The 19,266-nt window shown below is 44.4% G+C and overlaps 1 pseudogene; it reads left to right on the top strand.

Moving 5' to 3' along the window:
• LOC141192271 (uncharacterized) overlaps positions 1-12,720 on the top strand; it is a 35,344-nt pseudogene extending 22,624 nt beyond the window's left edge.
• Positions 12,721-19,266: the final 6,546 nt, after the last annotated feature.

Here is a 19,266-nt window from a genome sequence, read left to right as displayed (position 1 = left end):
TCTATCCTTCTACACTGACCCTAAAGCGATAGGGTAAACCGCCTTCTATCTGACACATTTTCTATTAAAAATGAGACAAAGCAAGAGTGTACCTTATCACCTCTCCTATACACATTGGTGATGGAACATTTCGCGGTAGCATTATGTAAAAATCCAGATATTAGTGGAGTTACTATAGACTCACATCACTATAAACTATCTCTACATGCACACGACTTGTTGCTCTGTGTTTCAAACCCAATGATCTCATTTCCCTCTATAATAAAGGATTTAAAAGAATTCGGCCATGGAAGCAATTTTAAAGTCAACTACTCTAAAACAGAAGCCATGAACATAACTTTTAACGCTGAACCGACACAATAATTCATTTCTAACTTTCCCTTTAAGTGGCAGAAAGATGCTATTAAGTACCTGGATATACAATTCTTATTGGATCAGGCTCTTTTCCTTCCTTTACAAAACTTGGTGGCTCCTGACCAGGTAGGGGTCTATCCTGACCAGGTAGGGGTCTATCCTGACCAGGTAGGGGTCTATCCTGGCTCGTTTATTTCCAGCTCAGGTAATTTATAAATTTTCACATATTTCTGACTAATATAAAGGATGAACTTGCTCCGTTTGAACCCTTAATCACTCAAGTAGGTCCTTGCACTAAACTTCTATCCTATATACACAAAGCAACACAAATGAACACCAGCTATGATCCTCTACCCTTTACTGGGGCTTGGGAGAAGGAATTGGGTAGTCAAATTTCAGAGGAGGATTGGCAAAAAGCATTCATACTCTCCCAGAAATTATCTATTGCCGTTCTCAGAAGAAAAACTATAAGTTTCTATCTACATGATACCGTTGTCCCACTATGCTACATAGGATGTTCCTCTCTGTGTCGGACTTGTGCTGGCGGTGTGCTGGTGAAACTGGGTCTGTGTTACATATTAGGAGGAGGATTTTAATAAATTAGTGAACCAGGAAAAATGTCGGTGAGTGTTTATTCAAATTAAATATTTTTTTGTATGCATTTTTATTTTTGGCTACTGGGTCAGTAATGGAGAGGTGTCCATCAGACAACCCCATTACTAACACCAGGGCTTGATGCCAGCTGTGATTTTTGACAAATCACAGCTGTCATCAACCCCAAGATACATTACACTGATTGTCAACGCATCAGGGCAATTAGGAAGAGCAAAGGCAAAAAGCCATAATTGGTGCATTTCATGTGCTGCTCCACTTCTGGTGCGGCTATGGGCTGGTATTTTTAGGCTGGGGATGGCCCCTATAACCAGGGATCTTCCCAACCTGATAATATCAGCTCTCAGCTGTCTGCTCTCCCTTGGCTGGTTACAAAAATAGGGGGACCCAATGTCGTTTTTTTAATTATTTATTAGGTTAAACAAGGCTAAACTCCCTTTAGTTCCACATGAAAGGCTCTAAAGGGCACAGATTTATAATATATAGGGGGTTGTGAAATTATATACCTCCAGGACATCTATTATCTATCATATATCGATATCTGTATATAAGATTGTTTTCTTAGTTTTGTAATCAGCATTAAGTTACATAGAGGATTATAGTAAGTAAAAGACGATGTTAAAAACACATTGTATATGGATGCAGGCGAGAAAAACATCGCACACTCGTCTAACTCTTCGGGATGAACATTAGCCGGACTCTGAACATAGTCTATCAGGGCCGCCCTCCTTGGAAGGGGTTAAACATACGAGATTTCGGCCTTTTAGCTCCTGGTATGAAGTGGATAGCACAATCATATGCCGCCATATAGTAGACATCCGGTAACTGGTGATAATCACCTCATGTGTCGTCTATTTGCCTCCAAGCAGGAAAATCCAACATTACATTCCCCACATAAAACTGTAGAAAAGGCGGCGCGGGGTAATTGTGCCCGTAGTGAGGGGCAAATAATGCCGGAAATGTCACTGACTGCGGAGACGTCTCCATGTAGCGTCTTCACTCCGGATATCACGGTACAGGAGCCGCACAGTTCACACTGTGCATTCACTGAAGCCCCTGATCATGTGACCCATGACTCCTCCCCTCCTGTGACCTCATCACAGCTCCTGGGCGCACAGAGCAGCCATATATGTGGAGGCGGATCTGCAGGTGGAGGTATGTGGAGACCCCCATTACTGGGCGCAGGGGCATTAACCCCTTCAGCACGGAGACTCTTTTGGGGTCTCTGTGTGGTGTGAACAGTGACATAACAGCTGTGGACAGAATGCGGCTTAGCTGGTTCCCGTCCACAATAGATCCATTCAGACGACTGCAGGATGAAGGACAGAAGCCCAGAGAAGTCCTCACACAACGCCATTATTCCTCTCCTAGTTCCAGCACAGTAATGTAGATAGTAGTGATAACCGTCCACATATTCTCTTTATACCCTCCGGTACGATGGATTTGGCCTCAGTGTCCAGGAAGCTTCACGGTTCAGCAATGCTCCTCTGCCATCTTCCCTCCACCTGAACTATTTACCCTTTCTCCAGGTTCTCGTTATGTGTTTCTCTTGCGATTAAACAAGAAAACAGGAGTTGTGAAAGGGTCGGGGCCAAGAACAACCAACCATCTCGTAAAACCATCAAACAACCATCTTGTGAGAAATTTATTCAGCTGCCAACCGCGGGGAAGTAACTACTTGGCGTCTGTGACCTAAAATATAAAGGTTTTATAAGTAGATGTCGAGGAAAAAAACTAAATACTGTAAAATAATAAATATCATATGTTTCCTTTATTATATCCAGTAATTGTATTATTACACAGGATTTTTATGATGTTACATCTGCTCATCTTCTTCTCATTCAGGTCTCTACAATATCAGATCCTCTCAGTGAAGATCTTCTACATCAGAGAATTTTTCCAATTTACTCATCAAGGATGGATATGGACAGAGACAAGATGGCGGAGAGGATATTCCACCTCACCCTAGAGATCCTCTTCCGGCTTACTGGAGAGGTGAGAGATTCTGATGACGTCACATTACATCATTCTTATCTATGGAAATAACAGATGGACAGAACTGGAGAGGTGAGGACTCTGGAAATGTCTGGAGGGAGATTTATTAATGTGTCTGTCCATAACCAGGATTACACAGTAGTGAAGAAGACCTCTAGTGAGCGCTGTCAGGACCCTGTGTCTGAGGGATGGGGAAGACCCCTGAGCACAATCACGAGGCCTCCACCTCACCCCCTGATACATGAGGACATCAATGACCAGAAGATCCTAGAACTCACCTACAAGATGATTGAGCTGCTGACAGGAGAGGTGGCACTGCTGGGACATTATACAGTAACGCTATGAAGGGATCGGGGAATGACTGTATCGTTGTATGTGTCAGGTTCCTATAAGGTGTCAGGATGTCGCCATCTATTTCTCCATGGGGGAGTGGGAGTATTTAGAAGGACACAAAGATCTGTACAAGGACGTCATGATGGAGGTTCCCCAGCCCCTCACATCACCAGGTAATAGACAGGACTAAACACACACAGCCTATAATTATCTGTATGTAAAGATTGAATTCAGTCCCTGTATCTGTTTCCTCCAGATCTATCCAGTAAGAGGACAACACCAGAGAGATGTCCCCGTCCTCTTCTTCCACAGGACTGTAAACAAGAAGACCCCAATGTTCCTCAGGATCATCAGGTAGATGGAGAGAAGGTGTCATGAGATCTCCCCTATGATGTGTAGACTGCTGTGAAGGTCTTGTGCTCAGTCTTGTTTTATCCACCAGTATTATATGGTTTATACTTGTGTAATGAGAACGATGGAGATGGCAGGATTAGAACTGATCATAGATGGGACTTCTCCATCTGTTTGTGACTTTTACAATATTTGTTTCAGGGTGAAGATCTGACCCATATTAATACTACAGAGACATATGTGAGGGGTGATGAGTGGTGTAAAGAGGAGATTCCTACATATGACTACCCAGGTGAGTACTGACCACTAAATGCAGAGAAGTCACAGATTCTTCTCAGTCACCGGCTGCGGCTGATTTATCGCTGGTGTAGTTCGGCCGTATCACAATCGTGTGATCACCATTTTGCCGCTAGACCACAACATTCTCCTCCACCCTAAACTGTTCAAATGACTTTGGGCGTTGAAAGTCCTTTTCTATAGAATTTACAACCTGGAGAATCCACCTAATCCCTGGGATTAGAAGACGCTGACCGTTACCTGCCCAGATCTGTAAACTACAAAGCCAAATGACAGCGTACGTAGAATGTGCTGACAAGTTAAAAAATCACTTTAAGAAAAATATTATGATGAGCCTGTGAAAGAAAGCAGAGGGTAATGATGCTGTCGGCCTCCTAGATCCCTGATATCTTATTGGATGAATCTACCTTCTCTCCCCTCTGTGCTGCTGAATGTTCTCATGTTCTCATATGGTCCCTTCAAGACAAGGTCCAGTCTTTATGACCGAACTTCACTTTTATGATCGACAACATTAAATGTGCAGTGAGGGACAAGTGTGAATTTCTGTACAATAACAACAGAGTTTCCCTTTATCCTGACTTTTCAATTTCTTTTAAAACCAACTAACTTCAAACAGGATCTTGATAAACTACATAAAAAAAATTACACCTGTGCCATGATATATCTCTAAGCTGTGCGTGGCTGATGGCTGTAATACACATTTATTCACGCCTGTGTGACGCCTCTACTCGGAAGCCCTTTATTTTACCCTGGGAGATGGGGGACTCGGAGTCGGGTCCTATGATGTAGAGATGGGGTGCAGCCGTGGCCTGGACCCGACCGTGCTCAGGGCCGTCACATTAAAAAAGGATGGTGTGGGCTTATCCGGGTTGAGTGGCTGATTTACGACTACGCCAACTGTGGCACCTGGTGAAGGCCACCAGCGCCGCTGAAGTCCGCTGAGGCATGATGTTATGGCGGCCAAAGTTATTACTACTCCCCACAGGCGGAGCAAGGCCTCAGGGCAGAGGGACAGGATGGAGGGGGTAGTAGTAGAGGAGAACGGATGCCGCGTCGCGCGGTGTGGCGCAGAATAAACAGTCCGGAGGCCATAGGGGTGAACTTCCAAGGCTTTACTTACTTTAGAGACGGCAGAAGGAAGGCGACCCCCTGCTCCCCGCAGAGTCCTGCGGTCACCAGGGACGGGGGTCCGACAACCTCCGAGTAAGTCCAGCGTTCGATCGGGACCCTACACCAGAGTGTTCCTGAACTACAGACCGAATCCTTTCCTGTCCGTGTGTGTGCGAATAGGCCGGGTCTCCCTCTCAGAACAAGGGCACGGGTGGCAGCTCCACTCCGTCCGATACCCGGTGGGATCCTCAGGGCCTACCGGGCTTTCACGACCAGGACTTGGAGTAGCAAGGTCGGGTGTCGGGGGGCAGTACCCCTCTTGCAGCCGGACTCCCTCTGAATATATCAGGTGGTGAGGACAGGTGGCGTGCACCGCTCCGTCTGCATCCTCCCCGGGATTCATTTGCTATGGAGCCACACTCTTAAGCTCCGGGCCTTCTTGGTCCTGGTCCTTGACCGAGTTGAGACATTCCTTGTCTACAACCTACCCCTCGTCCCTAGGCCAGGGCACGAGGGCTGTGTCTCCATCCTATGTGGACCCACACAGGATCCGCGTTAGGGTGGGTCCACATAGCAATTGACAGCATAGAGACAGTCAAAGAGCGATTGAAGGCAGTCAAAGAACCAAGACCCAAGATGGCATTTTATTAAATATGAAATTTAAAGTGTAACTAACTTGTAAGTCCTCCACCCTCACCCACTAACTGGTTCCCCTAACTCTTGGTTCCCCAGTCTCCCTGCAACCAGGGGAGCAGCACCTAGTGCATTCTAGCCCCCTCTGGTGGAGAAACGTGGTGTTGGATGCAAAGGTTGGGTCATGACTATCACACTGTTCTTACCTCAGAGGAGGAACACTACGCTCCATTAAAGAAGTGCAGCATCCCTGTGGCGGTCGAACCCTCAGGCGCGCCACATTCCCCCTGGTGAAACACAGCACGTCCCCGGGCTGCAAAAGAGCAACACCCAGGAAATTTTCTTTTTAATATAAACATGAACTATCTTCCCTTTATGGGAGGCACATCTTCTTAAACGTTGCAAAACAGGTTATACAGTACAAAATTACAAAAGTATAAAATTATAAAAGTGCTAGCATTTTTCCAGAGACATTTTGTATAGACAGTCTGGTTAAGGTGCAAGGACACAGAGTCAGTTCAGAAGTGCGAGGGACCTGCCCCAAACCCTCAATGTAGGCCCTGGGGTGGCTGCAGGGCATGAAGATCCCGAGTTGGACCTCCCAGAGAGCCACCCTGACAGGCTTTCCTTCTGAGGTCTTGAGGTAGAAATGTCCACGGTTTTGTATAAAACCAATATGGAGCACCTAAAAAGATGCAAACTATTTACAAGGAAAAGAGTGTGTCTGCTTCCAGTCCGCAGGGACACATGTCTCAAGAAAACCGGGATATAAGAAAATTAAAACTTAAATGTCAAAATACAACTTTTAAACAAACTGCAACAGCCGCGGCTGCTTAGACCTCGGGCTCCCTCCTGGGAAAAGGCTCGTTCCTCCCGACGGAGGTTAACCGGTCCCCTGAGGCCGAGCGCGAGGGGGCGTCACTCCCGGACACTTTGTGTACATCCAGGGCGTACAACCCCCGCACCCCCTGGTGGCGAGAAAAGGTCCCTGTATCGCCCGGGAAGAGGTTCCGACCAGGGTGTCCCTTCTTCAAACGTGGCTCGACGTCCCGCTGGCTGACAAAGATGTCGTCCTGGTACTGGGGATTTCTAATGAACCCCCACCCCGCCTCATGGTGGAAGCGGACGACTTGCCCTTCCACTCGGGGACTGGGATGGCTGGCCTCTTCCTGACGAGCCCGGGATTTCGCAGCTTTGGCCCGTACCTCAAGGCGCTCGCAGTGCAGCTCCCGTTGACGTTGCTCCCGAGCGAGCTGGAATATTTGGTCGCTGCACCACTGACTCCTCCTGTGCGCTTCAGCCCGGGTCTCTCGGGGGAAGCCCATCAGGTCCCCCTCCTGGTTGTCACAGGCCCACTCCTCAGCCTCTGGCCAGGTTACTGCTGGTGCGGGTAACGGTGTCATCACTGGTTGCTGCGGGTCCTCTGGAAGCGCAGACCAATCCGGATTCGAGTCGGTGGAAACCTCTGCAGCTTCAGGCGCTTCGGGTTCAGAAGTAGGGCAGCACCGCAGGTCCCCACCTACAGCTGCCGCTTGCAGCTCCGGAGCCAAGACCTGCTCCCAGGTGGCCGCATGGGGTATGAGGTATTCGGCCATGAGATCCAGGATCATTACGGTAGGCTCTGCAGCCGGGGCAGGGGTAGCACACTCACCCGCCGCTGGGCCGCTCACGACCTCTGTCACCGCGTCTCCTTGTCCTGGGACCTCAACTCCTTGGCTGCGGGCCCGAACACGTAGCAACATCTCTTCCCGCCACGCAGCCGTCGCCGCCTCCTGGACCTCTCTCTGTCTCCGCAAGAGACCCGGGGCTTCCTGCCGGAGAAATTCAAAATCTCCCGAGGTTAACACGCTGTCGCCTCGCTCTCTGCCGGGTGAAGAGCCTGAATCCGGTTCAGAAGGTGCATTGGTTTAATCTCCAGAAGCGTCCATCTCTGCCTCTGACGAATGCCAACCTCCGACTGCAATGGCCGCACCTTGTTGCTTCTCCTCTTCCTCCCCTTTCGGGGCGGCATGCTGACAGACCTTCCTTCATTCAGCCCATCCGGTTTGACGGGCATTACCCCACGGACAGTCTTTGATGGAAGGGGCAGTCCACACTTTTGGCGCCAAGCGGGAGCCCAGCCCACGATGGGAGGTGTTTGAAGAGTCTTTTCACAGCATTATGGCGCCTGTTCTTCTTGGGCGGGCGCCATTTTAAGTGTAAAACAACAGTTCAAGGTGTAAGGCACACAGTACCCGGTAGCAATGGGTACTTCCTTCCTTTGCTGCGGGCACGCGATCCTGCCGACTACGCCAGGTTGTGACGCCTCTACTCGGAAGCCCTTTATTTTACCCTGGGAGATGGGGGACTCTGAGTCGGGTCCTATGATGTAGAGATGGGGTGCAGCCGTGGCCTGGATCCGACCCGTGCTCAGGGCCGTCACATTAAAAAGGATGGTGTGGGCTTGTCCGGGTTGAGTGGCTGATTTACGACTACGCCACCTGTGGCACCTGGTGAAGGCCACCAGCGCCGCTGCAGTCCGCTGAGGCATGATGTTATGGTGGCCAAAGTTAGTACTACTCCCCACAGGCGGAGCAAGGCCTCAGGGCAGAGGGACAGGATGGAGGGGGTAGTAGTAGAGGAGAACGGAGGCCGCGTCGCGCGGTGTGGCGCAGAATAAACAGTCCGGAGGCCATAGGGGTGAACTTCTGAGGCTTTACTCACTTTAGAGATGGCAGAAGGAAGGCGACTCCCTGCTCCCCGCGGAGTCCTGCGGTCACCAGGGACGGTGGTCTGACAACCTCCGAGTAAGTCCAGCTTTCAATCAGGACCCTACACCAGAGTGTTACTGAACTACAGACCGAATCCTTTCCTGTCCGTGTGTGTGCGAATAGGCCGGGTCTCCCACTGAGCTCCTCTCAGAACAAGGGCACGGGTGGCAGCTCCGCTCCGTCCGATACCCGGTGGGATCCTCAGGGCCTACCGGGCTTTCCCGACCAGGACTTGGAGTAGCAGTGTCGGGGGCCGGTACCCCTCTTTCAGCCGGACTCCCTCTGAATATATCAGGTGGTGAGGACAGGTGGCGTGCACCGCTCCATCTGCATCTTCCACGGGATCCATTTGCTATGGAGCCACACTCTTAAGCTCCGGGCCTTCTTGGTCCTGGTCCTTGACCGGGTTGAGACATTCCTTGTCTACAACCTACCCTCGTCCCAAGGCCAGGGCACGAGGGCTGTGTCTCCATCTGATGCGGGCCCACACAGGATCCACGTTAGGGTGGGAGGTCACAGTCCACTCAGCAATTGACAGCATAGAGACAGTCAAAGAGCGATTGAAGGCAGTCAAAGAACCAAGACCCAAGATGGCATTTTATTAAATATGAAATTTAAAGTGTAACTAACTTGTAAGTCCTCCACCCTCACCCACTAACTGGTTCCCCTAACTCTTGGTTCCCCAGTCTCCCTGTAACCAGGGGAGAAGCACCTAGTGCATTCTAGCTCCCTCTGGTGGAGAAATGTGGTGTTGGATGCAAAGGTTGGGTCACGACTATCACACTGTTCTTACCTCAGAGGAGGAACACTACGCTCCATTGAAGAAGTGCAGCATCCCTGTGGCGGTCGAACCCTCAGGGGCGCCACACCTGCAGGAGATGTGTTGGCATGGCTCGAGCCCTGGTTTCATGGATTCACTCCACGTCATAAATTCCATTATGTTTTCGATCCTAAGGAATTCAGATTACTGCACAATCTCTCCTGAAATGGGGGCACTAATACTTTCTCTACTCTTCTGCTCAGGACTCAGTAGCTCCAATGGTCCACCATAAATGAGTGTGTTGGAATTCTCCCCTCATACATACTTTGTTGTTGCGGATGTAACATTTTTTATTCTATGTCTTTTTTTACAGCTTCATTCTGTATGATAGTTTGATTGTGGTGGGATCGGCCTCACTTATGTGAATCTATAACTCCTTGGTAGTCTTTAAAAAAATACCTCTTCCATATGCACGAGGTCCAAATTTAAGACACCTCAGCTCTGCACTATTATAAAAAGTTAAAATTTAAATGTCTAGTATTTCTTCTTAAAACTCATCTGACAGAAAATATTGTCACTTACGATAGTTTAGATTCCCAAGAGCCACCGAGCCCCATACTCTAATTACCCCAGAGAGGTTTCACCACTAGTTACTAATTTTTTACTGAAGAAGACTGTTGAGTTGGATCATTTCAGTAGACGTGTTATTGTCTATAATCACAGTTTTGACTACAGTACTTAAATATTTAGCTATTTGAAGGCAGATTTTGCTGGAATAGTTTGCAGGCACAGCGTATTGGGGACACTGTTCATGGTCATCTAGCAGTTCAAAAGATGGCTACCACAAACAGGTTTGGCGCTATCTACTCCATTTTCCAGATCCCAGGGATTACTTTGTTTATCACCCTTTAACCCCACTACATGGATCTGTTCTTACACAGAGACCCCTAGCTTGGGCCATGGTGTTACCTGCTGTTCTGTGGTGTGAGATTAGAAGAATAGTCAGGTAGCCGGATCAGAACCAGGAGAGCAGAGAAAATACAAAATCAGAAGACACGAGTAGTCAGTAAACGGGCCGAGGTCACAACAGAAACAAATACACAAGCCGGGAGCTGAGCACAGAGGACTGAACCAGAGGAGAGCAAGCCTGTATCTGGCAGCTTCTGGCAATATGCTTCCAGCTTTAGTAGGGTGCGGTGCTTTCCAAATGGCTGAAGCAGGGAGCAGATTACTCCAGCTGGACAGCACACACCCATACTGCCAGACTGGATGGTACTACTGGTCCCAGGCACCCTAATCTTAGTGGCTGGACAGAGCCTGCGCCGCCCAGAGCTTCTGGTTACTCTGTCTCCTCCATCACCAGCGCCTCCTGCAGGATGAATAAGGCGGCTCCTGCTGAGAGAAGCAGATGTCGCAGGAGCAGATCCCAGAGGAGATGGGACCCACCATTTACAGAAGCCCTAATATGACAAAATGTCAGAAAACCAGAGCAGTGGAAATCCCCATCTAGTGAATACATTTTATAACCCTCAGTGAATTAATCTATAGGAGTAGTGACTATTTTGACTCCTCAGGCACTTTCCAGAAATTAGAAAACAGTGGAAATTACAAATATGCCATTTCATTACCCAACACATAGTGCCCAGATTGTGCTCCAGGAGACACACACCATAAATTAAATGGCTTCTTCTCACTATAGTAATGCCAAATACATGGATGATAAATGTGGTTTGGGCGCACTGCAAGGCTCAGAAGCGAGGGGGAGATTTGACTTTGGGAGAGTGGATATTGCTGGATTGGTTTATGGAAGCCATGTTGCTTTTCAAGAGCCTTTGAGCCACTAATAACGTGGAAACCTCTGTTTTTCCATTGACAGATGATGGACCTGAGTGGGGACTTGTGAGATGAGTACAGTTTTTATTGGTGTTATTTTTGCCTACGTAACATTGTTTGGTGACTTTTTATTCCATATTTGATTCCATATATGGGAGGCAGAATGAACAAACAGTTGAACACCACGCTCTACTGGTTCATCCTATGAGGTTTTCTATTAAACAGTGAACTGTCATTGTCTTGGTGAATAAATCATTATTTTTACATAACTTGCCATTTTTACAGACAGTAGAAATGTTAAAAAATATAAAATTCAAGGATATTTTTATTGAAAAATAATAATTGGTTTTCTTCTTGGCAGATGACTGTACCAGGAGATCAGAGGGACAGCTGACATCTTCAATTTTTAAATCAGATGATCTTGAGATCACACAGGATACAATTGAAGTGAATGCCATTACTCCAGATATACCATCATCCCTTCACTGCAATGATCAATCATCTGATCCTTTGAAACAGATCCTGTCTTCTGATTCATTACTGACTACTAAGGAAAATCAGAGTCACAACATAAGCATTAAAAAACAAATTGCTCCTAAAGCAAAGAAGCCATTTTCATGTTCAGAATATGGAAATAGTTTTTCCCTCCAGAAGTCTTTTCCTAAACATCAAAAAATTCACACGGCAGAGAATAGATTTTCTTGTTCCAAGTGTAGGAAATGTTTTAACAAGAAATCAAATTTTGTTAGTCACCAGAGAATTCACACAGGGGAGAAGCCTTTTTCATGTTCAGAATGTGGGAAGAATTTTACACAGATATCAAGTTTTATCAGACATCGGAGAACTCACACAGGGGAGAAGCCTTTTTCATGTTCAGAATGTAGAAACTATTTTACACAGATATCAAGTTTTATCAGACATCAGAGAACTCACACAGGGAAGAAACCTTTTTCATGTTCAGAATGTGGGAAATGTTTTACCAGGAAAGCTTATCTTGATACCCACCAGAGAAACCACACAGGAGAGAAGCCTTTTTCATGTTCAGAATGTGGAAGATGTTTTGTGAATAAATCATCTTTTCTTAGTCACCAGAGAATTCACAAAGGGGAGAAGCTTTATTCATGTTCAGAATGTGGGAAATGTTTTAACCAGAAATCACATTTTGTTAAGCACCAGAGAATTCACACTAGGGAGAAACCTTTTTCATGTTCAGAATGTAGAAAATGTTTTACACAGATATCAAGTTTTGTTATACACCAGAGAATCCACACAGGGGAGAAGCCTTTTTCATGTTCGGAATGTGGGAAACATTTTTACCGGAAATCAGATGTTGTTATACACCAAAGAACCCACACAGGGGAGAAGCATTTTTTATGTTCAGAATGTGGGAAATGTTTTAACCAGAAAGCTCATCTTAATATCCACCAGAGAGCCCACACAGGGGAGAAGCCTTTTTCATGTTCAGAATGTGGGAAATGTTTTGTGAAGAAATCATCTTTTCTTAGTCACCAGAGCAGTCACACAGGGTTGAAGCCTTTTTTATATTCTTAATGTAGGAAATGTTTTCCTTGAAAATCAACTCTTAATAAACTTTAGAGAATTCACACAGGAGAAAAGCCTTTTTCATGTTCAGAATGTTGGAAATTTTTTAATCGAAAATTGTATCTTCTTAAAGAGGTTGTCCAATTCTAGGACAACCCCTTGTCATTCCTTAAGTTTGTACTCGTTAAAATAAAAACATTCATACTCAGCTCCCGTGGTGGCACCGTTCCTGCGGTGTTGGGACTCGGGGTTGTTACATCACATGAACCCTGCACCCAGTCAGTGCCCCTGCCTGTCCCTGCCTTCGGACATATTGAACATCAACAGGAAGCCAGGGCTATGGCTGCTCTCAGATTTCCTTGTGATGCTCGATTTTTCTGAAGGCAAGGACAGTGATTCTAGCGCTTATTGGGCTCACAAGACTTAAGAATCTTAAATGAGCCCCGGGAACTCATGTACCGACACCACTGGAACGACATCTTGGGTATTTGCTGGGACTGTTCTATCTGTTTATTGCCTCTTTTGTGGGTCAATAAAGTATTGCCACACTGTTTTACCCTCACCGTGTGTTGTCTGAGTAGTGTTCTGCCCACTGAAGACTCCGGGTCTTCATATTTTGGTGGCAACGGTGGGATACTACACAGCCCAGCAGATTTGGGGGAGCTGCAAGGGTACTGGTGTTAGCACACACCGTCCAAAGGGCTCCAAAGCCAGGGAGACATATAAGTAGACCATAAGTATACACAGCGGGTTTTGGATGCTTCCATGTTCAACCCCACCAGCCCGGCCTTGGGAGGAGGACCATGAGGATATACAGCAGCAACAAGAAACGGCAACTACAGGAGCTGTGCCAGCTTCAACGGATTGAATACCAGGCCACAGACACTCATCAGATTTAATTCAGGAACTACAGAATGCTGAGGAAGGCTTGTGTGGACGCAATGAATACAAGTGTGTTCTCGTCAATTACGTGTGGAGTTTATTCTCAAGGAAGACACGGAATATGCTCTGAGGGAACTGGATGATACAAAATTTTGTTCTCATGAAGGTGAGACCTCTTACATTCGTGGCTGTGCTTAAAGACATACCCCAAATAATATATTACACTACTGCAGAATATAGCCATATCCGCAGATCGCCTTTTCATATCATGTGGATATAGCTATATTCTGCAGTAGTGTAACATTATTTGGGGTATGAAATTATATGTTTCTGAGATTTTTTACTTTCTATCACCTTGAGCTAATTTATCCTTATAATAGGACTAATAGTAGGATGATTATAAACATGATTCGATAGAAATATTATAGATGGTGATGTTATAATTGTGATATGATTCTATATAGAAAGATTTTGTTATTGGTGCCTATACATAGAGATCAGTCTTTTCACATATTGAATCCAGAGAGCATTATAAGGTGAATAATAAAAAATTCTTCAGCTAGATATGACGTTTATATAAGAAATAATCATGGTTTGCGATGTTGCAATTGAGATATAATTATATATGACATGATTTGATTATTGAGACTGTTTTAAAGATTAGTGTCAATATGTTGGGGCTACTAATTATGTGGAGTGAGCATTATAAAATTAATAATAAAAATTATAAAATCAATAAAAATAATAAATTATATAAAGTTTTTTATATATAAAAACTATAATAAGTGATGTTCAAAAAATATTCTATAAAATTATATCATTTGTAATAATTGTGGATGGTCCATTCATACATTCTAATTAGGTAGATTTGATAATTAAAAAACCTGATATACGAAAACATTTGGGTTTCTGTTTTTGTATTGGTATGGAGATATTATTTGTTTTCTATAATGTTTCATTATTATTTTATCCATGTTGTATTTTGTGCTATATTCTGTTGTAGCTTTTGTATTTTTATAATATTTTTTGTAATATTGTTTTGTAAATTTTGTATGATGTCATTTCCTTTAAATTTCTCTATATATGTGTGAAAGCTGTCTTGTTATCCACAATTGAAAAAAGCCTGCAAGGGGCTGAAACGTCTTGTTGTAATTTTCCTACATGTGGAATAAATGAACTGATCGAATACACGTGAGTGCCGGGATTTCTACATTTTGCTTATAATCTCTCCACGTGCACCACTATTACTAACGAGGACTACGGAGTGCCGACTATTTCTCTGTACTGGTCCTATCACTCACTGACACTTTTAGTGCTTATTAAAACGAACACAACATAGCCACCCCAACTAGTTTCGCCAAAAGGGCTTCCTCAGGGGGCTGGAGCTATACTGAGTGCAAAACCACAATACTGACCTTTTTAAAGGCTCTGCTCTAATACCATTAGACAGGCAAAAGCCAATCATATCATAATATCTCTCAACCAATCTGATAAGAGGGTCATATGTCAGAGTGTCCCATTGTCCAATCCCCATCACTATATATATCTCCCACATCTCTTTATTTTCCACAGGCCTACGGATCACCGCCGTGTCAGACGCCATATCCTCACATACCTACATCGCGTCATATCATAGGTTCTGCACCTACCATTCCTCGGTGGTCATATTTTTTATCTCCATGGTCATTTGCTGGCCGCGATAGGCAATCGCGGTCAGCAATGTCACGCTTCCTCATAGGGCGGCGTCAAAAGACGAGGCACCATTCATAGACCTATTCACTACGAGCGCTGTCATCACTGCGCATGCGCTCTGTATATTCTTTGTAACTTTGTCTGTGGAGCGTTTCCAGAGACACTGCACATGTCAGCGCCTACGGCAAAGAGATAAAGGAGCTAACACTCAATCTCCTTCTCAAATTAATATCAAGGCCATCATTAAACTATTCTTTTTAACCATGTTTTAAAAAAACTATTTCTCAACCAAGATATAAGAAAAAAAGTGGGGGGATGTGTGTGTGTGTGTCGGGGGGGGGGGGGGAAACCATAGATAAGATAAGTTAGGACAGAGTTGACCTATATTAAATTATTTTTTTCAATATATATACCTATAGTTAGAAGGCAGATGCCAGTCAGTAAACAAGCTCCGTAATTACTCTTAAATACTTTCCAAGTCAACGAGATGGCTATTAACGTATCATTTATATATCTAACCCCATTAGTTATACTGTATCACAGAAAAGCACTATAACTGAACCCCTCATTTAGGCCCTTGGGTTTAAGTGAATTTAGTTTATAGATCCACCTTGCTTCCTCCCTCAATGAAAGTTGACCCAGATTCTCTTTTCTGGGACCCAATTCCACTTTACGTATACCTATAAATGTTAGATCCAGGGGTTTATCTGCATGTTGACTTCTCATATGTCTTGAGAGAGGGGTAATCCTTATCTGTATTTATAGAGCTTAGATGTTTGGAGATGCTTCTCCTAAATTCCTGCATTGTCTTTCCCACATACAATTTTCGGTATGGGCATCTAGCCGAGTACACTACTCCCTTAGACTTGCAATCTATATGGTCTTTTATGTAGTATTCACGTCCGTCCCCTGGATTAATAAATGCTGTACTTTGCACCAAATACCTACTGAAGGAACAGCCACCGCGTGGGCCAGAACCAACCCTAGATGTACATTTACTCTTCAAGGGTTTAACTGCTTCATCTCTCCTAAAGTGGTTATGTATGAGATGATCTCTCAGGTTTTTCGCCCTATGAAAGGTGATCTCCAGACGTTCACCAACAATCTCCCTGAAATCTGAATTTTTAGGTCCAGAAAATTGATTTGTTTTAAACCAATTTCATATGTAAAAAACATTCCAATTTGGTTATTATTCAAAATGGAAACAAAATCCAGAAAAATGTTCGTATCACCATCCCACAAAATTAGAACATCATCAACAAACCATCCCCACAATAAAATATTACTGGTATAGAAACTCAAATCCTCATTGAAAACGTGCTGATCCTCCCACCACCCCAGAAATAAATTTGCAAACGTAGGTGCACATGTCGTACCCATTGCAGTCCCTTTTGTTTGATAATAAAAAATTATCATCAAACACAAAATAATGCGTCAACACAAACCTCAAACGTGACAAAATAAATTGATTATGTGGTACAAATTGCCTGCTTTTCATATTCAAAAAATATGTTATCACCTTAATTCCCAGCTCATGATCGATATTGCTATATAGGGCTTCAACGTCCAAACTTGTCAATATGGTGGTATCAGAGACATTAATACCTCTCAGTTTCGAGACTAGATCTTTAGTATCATGAATAAAAGATGACAAAGTATTGCAAACTATGTTGAGAAAGGCGTTTAGAAGATGGACTTGTCACAGAGGACGAGTTTGAAATTCTTTATAACCCACAACCAATGATTGCAACGTTTTACGCCCTCCCCAAAGTACACAAGAATATTACCCCTATCCCCAGTCAACCTATAGTGTCTGGAAATAATTTGACAGAAGGCACTAGTAGGTATATACATGAAATATTGGCACCATTTGTGCATACTTTGCCATCTTTTATTCATGATACTAAAGATATAGTCTCGAAACTGAGAGGTATTAATGTCTCTAATACCACCATATTGACAAGTTTGGACGTTGAAGCCCTTTATAGCTATATCGATCATGAGCTGGGAATTAGGGTGATAATATATCCATATCCCAATGGACGAATCCCGCAAAAGAATGCGTCCTTATGCACACCGGCTAATGGTGGTGCCATTTTGTAATATTATTTGCCGTGCCTGGTGGCGCGGATAGTCGGTCCACTAGGGCCTTAAGGGTCGTTATCAAGTAGGTGTTGCTATTACCCGTTCCTGTTATGTCGCACTCACCCGTACCTGCGGCTGGAGGAGGGGTTGGAGGCCTTTACTGGGCAACACACTGGTACACATGCACATCCAGCTTTCCCAAGCTCCTGAGCAGTTCACTACTTGCACTCTGGATACCTGGTAACACAACCAAGCTATTTTCTCCGAGATCGTGGGTGTGTTAAGCAATGAAAAACAAACTTATTAAATGTTCGATTTAATATGCAAAAGAAGTACAGTGCTTAACCCCTTAAGCCCCGAGGGTGATTTGCACGTTAATGACCAGGCCAATTTTTACAATTCTGACCACTGTAACTTTATGAGGTAATTACTCTGGAACGCTTCAACGGATCCCCCTGATTCTGAGATTGTTTTTTCATGACATATTGTACTTCATGATTGTGGAAAAATTTCTTCGATATCACTTGCGTTTATTTGTGAAAAAAATGGAAATTTGGCGAAAATTTTGAAAATTTTGCAATTTTCAAAATTTGAATTTTTAAGCCCTGAAATCAGAGCGATATGTCACACAAAAGAGTTAATAAATAACATTTCCCACATGTCTACTTTAAATCAGCACAATTTTGGAACCAAAATTTTTTTTGTTAGAGAGCTATAAGGGTTAAAAGTTGACCAGCGATTTCTCATTTTTCCAACAAAATTTACAAAACCATTTTTTTAGGGACCACATCACATTTGAAGTCACTTTGAGAGGTCTTTATGACAGAAAATACCCAAAAGTGACACCATTCTAAAAACTGCACTCCTCAAGGTGCTCAAAACCACATTCAAGAACTTTATTAACCCTTCAGGTGCTTCACAGGAATTTTTTGAATGTGGAAGAAAAAAATGAACATTTAACTTTTTTCACAAAAATGTTACTTTAGACCCAATTTTTGTTATTTTCACAGGGGTAACAAGAAAAAATGGACCCCAAAATTTGTTGTGCAATTTCCCCTGGGCACGCAGATACCCAATATTTGGGGAAAAAACACTGTTTGGGCGCACGGCAGGGCTCGGAAGGGAAGGAGCGCCATTTGACTTTTTGATTGTAAAATTTGCTTGAATAATTAGCGGATGCCATGTTGTGTTTGGAGAGCCCCTGTGTGCCCAAACTTTGGAGCTCCCCCACAAGTGACCCCATTTTGGAAACTAGACCCCCCAAGGCACCTTTCTAGATGCATAGTGAGCACTTGGAACACCCAGGTGCTTCACAAATTGATTCGTAAAAATGAAAAAAAAACACTTTTTCATTTTTATGAATCAATTTGTGAAGCACCTGGGGTTCCAAGTGCTCACTATGAATCTAGATAGGTGCCTTGGGGGGTCTAGTTTCCAAAATGGGGTCACTTGTGGGGGAGCTCCAAAGTTTGGGCACACAGGGACTCTCCAAATGCAACATGATATCCGCTAACAAATTGAGCTGACAATTTGTTAGCGGATATCATGTTGCATTTGGAGAGTCCCTGTGTGCCCAAACATTGGAGCTCCCCCACAAGGGACCCCATTTTGGAAACTAGACCCCCCAAGGCACCTATCTAGATTCATAGTGAGCACTTGGAACCCCAGGTGCTTCACAAATTGATTCATAAAAATGAAAAAGTGTTTTTTTTTTTCACTTTTTCATTTTTACGAATCAATTTGTGAAGCACCTGGGGGTTCCAAGTGCTCACTATGCATCTAGATAGGTGCCTTGGGGGGTCTAGTTTCCAAAATGGGGTCACTTGTGGGGGAGCTCCAATGTTTGGGCACACAGGGACTCTCCAAATGCAACATGGTATCCGCTAACAAATTGAATGGAAAATCGGCTCAAATTGTTAGCGGACACCACGTTGCGTTTGGAGAGCCCCTCTGTGCCCAAACTTTGGAGCTCCCCCACAAGTGACCCCATTTTGGAAACTAGACCCCCCCAAGGCACCTATCTAGATTCATAGTGAG

Source organism: Phyllobates terribilis, unplaced genomic scaffold (assembly GCF_046119375.1).
Source record: "Phyllobates terribilis strain yellow unplaced genomic scaffold, ASM4611937v1 Scaffold_56__1_contigs__length_8794411, whole genome shotgun sequence".
Taxonomy (NCBI): Eukaryota; Metazoa; Chordata; class Amphibia; order Anura; family Dendrobatidae; genus Phyllobates; species Phyllobates terribilis.
Note: the sequence above shows the minus strand (reverse complement) of the source record. Positions and strands in the feature narration are given on the sequence as shown.